This window comes from Scleropages formosus, chromosome 21, assembly GCF_900964775.1.
Source record: "Scleropages formosus chromosome 21, fSclFor1.1, whole genome shotgun sequence".
NCBI lineage: Eukaryota > Metazoa > Chordata > Actinopteri > Osteoglossiformes > Osteoglossidae > Scleropages > Scleropages formosus.
The window spans coordinates 3,833,936-3,840,053 of NC_041826.1; positions in this window are offsets into that span (position 1 = coordinate 3,833,936).

A 6,118-nucleotide genomic window follows, 5' to 3' on the forward strand; every position below is an offset into this window, starting at 1 on the left:
CCGCAGTCCTGCTCTCCGGTGGGTCTGGGGTTCAAGTCCCGCTTGGGGTGCCTTGCGACGGACTGGCGTCCCGTCCTGGGTGTGTCCCCTCCCTCTCTCCAGCCTTACGCCCTGTGTTGCCGGGTAGGCTCCGGTTTCCCGTGACCCCGTATGGGACAAGCAGTTCTGAAAATGTGTGTGTGTGTGTGTGTGTGTGTGTGTGTGTGTGTATCATATTTCAGAATTGTTCCATTTACATTTACTATAGATTTGTTCATTTAGTAGGCATTCGTTTCAAAGTAACACATAGCTGAGAATAAACAAAAGTGCATTTCACAAGGGAAGACATTTCTATGCAGAAATTCACCTGTTGAAGCATGGGTAATTTTTCCGGTATCATTTTTGTTGATACATTACACAGGTCACGTCCACGATGTCGGATGGGACAAGCGCATCTGCAGCGAATCAGTGAGACGAGGCATAACAGGCCCGCTCGGAAACAGCGGATCGCAAACCCTCACTTAAGCCACCGCAATCCCAGCAAATACTCACAGTGGTTCTTCACTCCTTGTTCCCTGTCCCTCCCTTATACCCCTCGGATCCGTTTATCTGACTCCTTGACCTTCAGTATTGTTTCACAGACTTTGACTCTGGTTTGCTCCTGTTACTACGTTTGCTCCTTTCTAACCTTTGCCTGCCCCTTTGGTTTTTCAATGTTGCAATAAACACCTGCAACTGGGTCTGACAAGTCCACTCTGTGTGTTCAACCATGACAACACAAGGAGCTGCCTATAGAATTGAGTGGAACTTCAAATACACACACATTGGCTGAAGCCGCTAGTCCCAACCGGGGTTCCAGCAAGCCGGAGCCTAACCCAGCAACACAGGGCACAAGGCTGGAGGGGGAGGGGACACACCTAGGACAGGATGCCAGTCCATCACAAGACACCCCCAGCAGGACTTGAACCCCAGACCCACCAGACAGGAGGACCCAACCAAGCCTACTGCCCCACCGTGTCCCCAAACTTCAAGTATTTATCAGGAAATATTTTGCAGATTTATCAAGCTACTGTGATATCAGGAGAGAAGTAGGCCAGAAAGAAATGTTTTTGACATACTTCTTTAATGTTCAATGTGATTCAACAGTTCTGGGGGTGATGTGTTCATTACATTATAGCCGGAACTAACAACCTAAGAACATTTGATATTTGACTTCTTTGAGTTTGACCAGTACGTAGTCAGAGATGAAGGAATATAGTATTCTTCCTGGGATGCAGAAAATGATCAGGTTTTATAGGCATCAGGGTACAGATCTGCTGACTGTCTTGCAGGCAATAGCCAGAATCTTGAACTTAACACAGGCAGGAAGAGAAGGGCTACAGAGACAGATGAGGAGGGAAGCAATATGGGAATGCACTCCATTCTAGATGAGTTGTAGAAGATTAATGGCAGAGACTGGAAGACCAGACAGAAGAATGCTGAGGTAGTCCAAGCCTGGACCTGGAGCTGTGTAGAGTATGTTGTATTATATGGGGATATCTTGCAAATGTTGTATAAGATTTAGCTTCAGGAAAAGCAGAAATTAGAGTCGATTGTTACTGCTAGTGGGGGTGTGGTGGCGCAGTGGGTTAGACCGGGTCCTCCTCTCTGGTGGGTCTGGGGTTCGAGTCCTGCTTGGGGTGTCTTGTGGTGGACTGGTGTCCCGTCCTGGGTGTGTCCCCTTACTCCCTGAGTTGCCGGGTAGGCTCCAGTTCCCCGCGACCCCGTCTGGGACATGCTTTCAGAAAGTGTGTGTGTGTGTGTTACTGCTAGCCTCCTGACACTTTAAATGAGCAAGTTGTCCAGTTTCATATAGAGGTTGTGACTAATGGATGATCCTGCTGGAAAATGGAATATCTCAGTCTTAGAAATATTGCGTTGTAGAAAATGGTCAGTTATCCAAGCAGAGATAGAGTGCTGCAGGCTCTGATGAGAGAGGATACATTTGTGGTGCTTCAGCGGAAAATTAAGATGAGCATTAATAGCATTAATTGGAAAATATGTGACAGGCAATGATAGAACCAAAAGAAAAGGCATAGATGGAGAATTGTAAAGGCCTGAGCACAGAGCCTTGAGGGACACCAGTTGAGAGAGAGTCTGAGGAAAAGACAAGGAGTTGTATTGGGCCACCTGGTAACATTTACCCAAGACTCTGACTATTTACATGGTGTTCAGTTAATTCTAAGCTGTTCTAGAGAGGAAAGCAGTATAACGTGGTTGATGATGTAAAATGTTTCAGAAAGGTCTAGAAGTATGAGGATCAAGAAAATACAGGCAGCTCTGTGTGTAATATTTATGACTGAAGCTTTTTTACATTTTTGAAAAGTGAGAAAACATGTATTTGTAACATCTGTATATGTGTGGCATTGGGTTTCTCATGACAGGCATATTTAATTAATTCAAACTGCTTGTGGATTAAAACTTATAACCTGTCTTCACAACTCTACTGGGAATTATTTGGATTCAGTAACAGATATTAGCTAGCAGACTGTTTGAACTAAATCTTTCAGTAAAGCATTAAACAGAGTCAGTGGAGAAGTCAAAATCTGCGCTGCCGCCAACCCACAAAATAAACAATATTAAATATTGATCATTTGCTTCCCTGTTTATCTCTGAGTCCTCTTTAGTGAGAGACAGTAAGTGAACATATTTTAAGCACTTGTACTTTTCCTGAATGTTTTGAAGGTAGTTTTCATGGACTACGCCAGTGTTGTAGTCTATGAAATATTTCCTACATGTGTTTTTTCCAAAAGGCAAAAGATTCTCTCCTTTACTTTCCTGCCCCATGTTTTCTGAGGACATCCAACCTCTCTTTTCCTTTTTTTCAAGCTTTTTTGCTGCCATGAGATTAGTACAGTTAGCACTACCTCCATCTGAGTTTGATTGAAGGGGTAGTACATACAGTGGGACGCTGGGGTTGGGAAATACACAGACTTATCAAGGTAATATGTACTGAAAGAGGCACTCACATCCAAAGTCATGAGGACATCATGCTGAGCTAAACATGCCAAATATGCTGAACTGAAGGACATTCTGATCTGTGAAATGCTGCCCTTCATTAGAATTATCAAATAGTTTCAAGTTCAAGTTTATTGTCATAGATACAAGTATCATGGACATATATCATGAAAATCTTTCTGAATGCTTCTCCACAGACTATGGGCAAGGACAATAGAAATACCTCACAAACAAAACAATGACAAACAAAACAGTGTCAATGACAGTAAATAACAATAGCAGCAATGACAGCAATAACAATAAATAATGGTAACAGTCGTAACAATAATGCCAGTTGACAGTCAGAGAACTCGGAACGAGAGAATGAGAATGTTTAAAGTGACAGTGTAATTTACCAATGTGCTTGGGTGGAGCAGTCCAACTCTAGTTACTAAAGGTGGCACATTGGTTAGTGTCGTATAGTCTTACAGCAGTGGGGTAAAAGCTGTTCCTATACCTAGCTGTGCAGGTTCGAATAGACCTAAGCCGTTTTGCAGATGGCAGGGAGAAAAGTGCCCATGCGGGGTGACTGCGATCTCTCATTATGCGCATCGTCTTTCTGAGGTAGCAGGTGGTGTAGGTGTCCTCGACTGCTGGTAGCTGTGTACCGATGATTTCCTGAGCTGTTTTGACCACCCTCTGTAGGGCTTTCTTGTCCTGTATGGAGCAGCTGCCACCCCAGGATGTAATACACCCTGTGAGAAAGGACTCCACAGCACACCTGTAGAAAGTGGTGAGGACTGTAGTGGACATCCTGGCTTTCTTCAGACACCTGAGGAAGTGGAGGCGTTGATGGGCCTTTTTGATGGTCGATGTTGTGTGCTCAGTCCATGTGAGTTTGGCAGTGAGAAGGCCAAATAGAGAAGGCCAAATAGAAAAGGTAAAGACGGTTTGCTAAAAATCTCCAGAGGTCTTTGATTATTAAAACAGGAAGGTCTGTTTAACTTTAGCCATGTGCAGAAATACATTTTTGATTGATAAGTTTGCTCAACTTAGAGGCATGCAAGAACTTGACCCAATTAATCTACAGTAGTGATGACCTTTGAAAACAAATTTGTGAAGATTATAGACAAGAACCAAGGGAAGCTCTTAAAATACCTGAAAGGTGTCTGATTTGTCGCTTCACATTGCTAGATATAATGAAGTCTTTGATTAATTTTTTCCTCTTACACTCAGTGGATTTGTTGCTTTAGTTAAAGGTTTTAATTTATCTGCCTACTAACTTCATCTTGTAACCTCAAAGCTAATGAATGGGATCCTGCCTGAAATTGGCAGCCTGTGCTAGAGATTATATACTCTGCTATATTTCAGATTTGTTCCTATGGCTCTCAAGATTGCTTTGATTATAGCATGTCTTGGACAGAATAGCTTATACTTCAATGATCTGTTTATAAGCCTCTCAGAAATGTATTTTTTCCCCCTAAAATGCAGTGAGGTTAACTAAAGTGATGTTTTGACTCTTCTGGCTATCAACTTTGCAAAGATTTGACACTCTTATTGTTCTAATTTAACAGATTCCTGCTGGTTCAAGTAAAAAAAAAAATAATTTATTGAGTAAAATATGAATTTTTGAATTATGTAACAGTCTTACTGTACAGAAGACTCACAGATCTTTGTAAATTCACATTTATTCATTTAGCTGGCACTTTTCTTCGAAGTGACTTACAACTATTTACCCATTTACACAGCTGAGTAATTTTACTGGAGCAATTTAGGGTAAGTACCTTGCTCACAGGTCCAAAGTCCCCGTATAAAGTTTTTTCTCTTTCAATGGTTTAAAAACATGCGTGGTGTTAGGTACTGCTGCTGTGCTAATGACACAGAACTTTGTCAGCAAAACATCTGAACATACCTAAAAAGTTGGAAGCTTGTCTCAAGGACACCAAGCTGTGGATAAAACATTACTTTCTTGAAATGAATTCTAATAAGGCATGGAAACTGTTCATAAATACCAAGTCAGTTTGGCAAAGATTTTCAGACTGCAAATTAAATCCTGGTTGCTCTTTATGCTGTTTCTGATACAGTATCTTGACACTACCATTGGTTAGGAAACATTTATTTTTGTCTTTCTTTCACCTTCATAATACAGTCAAAATGAGAAAAGTACTGTCTTTGCATGATTAGAGCACCGTACTTTAATGCTTTGCTCTGTGACTGTTCAAATGCAGTCTGAGGTTTCTATACAAGTGGTTCCCTACTTACAATGGTTCGACTTACGATATTTTCGACTTTACAGTGATGAGCTGGCGATAGACATTCAGTAGAAACCGTACTTCGAATTTTGATTTTTTTTTCCTGGACAAGCGATATGCAGTGCGATACTCTCTCATGTTGCTGGACTATGGCAGTGAGGTGCATCTCCCAGTCTGTCGTACAGAGGTGTGTATTACGTGTCTTAAACGCATTTTTGATTCATGATCTATTTTGGAATGCAGCCGCAAAAGTTGTCTCCTGAACAAATTTACTTAGCAGTGCTGCATGTGCTTCCCTATCATATTTAATTTAAAATAATACTCCTCAGACCCATCGGAGAGCCGGGTAGGCTCCGGTTCCCCGCGACCCCGTATGGGACAAGCGGTTCTGAAAATGTGTGTGTGTGTGTAATACTCCTCATTCGGTTACCTCGTTCAGCATACGGTGATGATGTTCTAACAAGACCTTCAGAACTGAAAAGCACAGTAATTATTATGCAATAACGTAACTGCTCATGTTCAGAAGTAAAGCATGCTTCAGTAAAACAAAAGTGAAGCATATTTTAAGACCTGAATGGAAACTTACCTTTCTGGCCTTTCGTATACCGGTGGTGCTAATAGAGGATGGATCCAGGCCATAGAGCTATTGCAAGCCAGACTCTCAATGATGTCAACCTTGCAATTACATAAAGTGATCCTGTATTACTAATTCTGTATTATAGTTTGACTGTTTGTAGTCTTGTTCGCAGCCGCAGATGTGCTGTGCTGTTATAGCTTTCGCCATTATTCACTCATCTATCTCAAATGTCGTTTTACAGACTAAATATAGAGAAGAATATGATCATTCTTCCTCTCTGCTTCCTTCTGCTTGGGGCCATTTGGTCGCCAGCTCATAGATCACATCAGGAAAT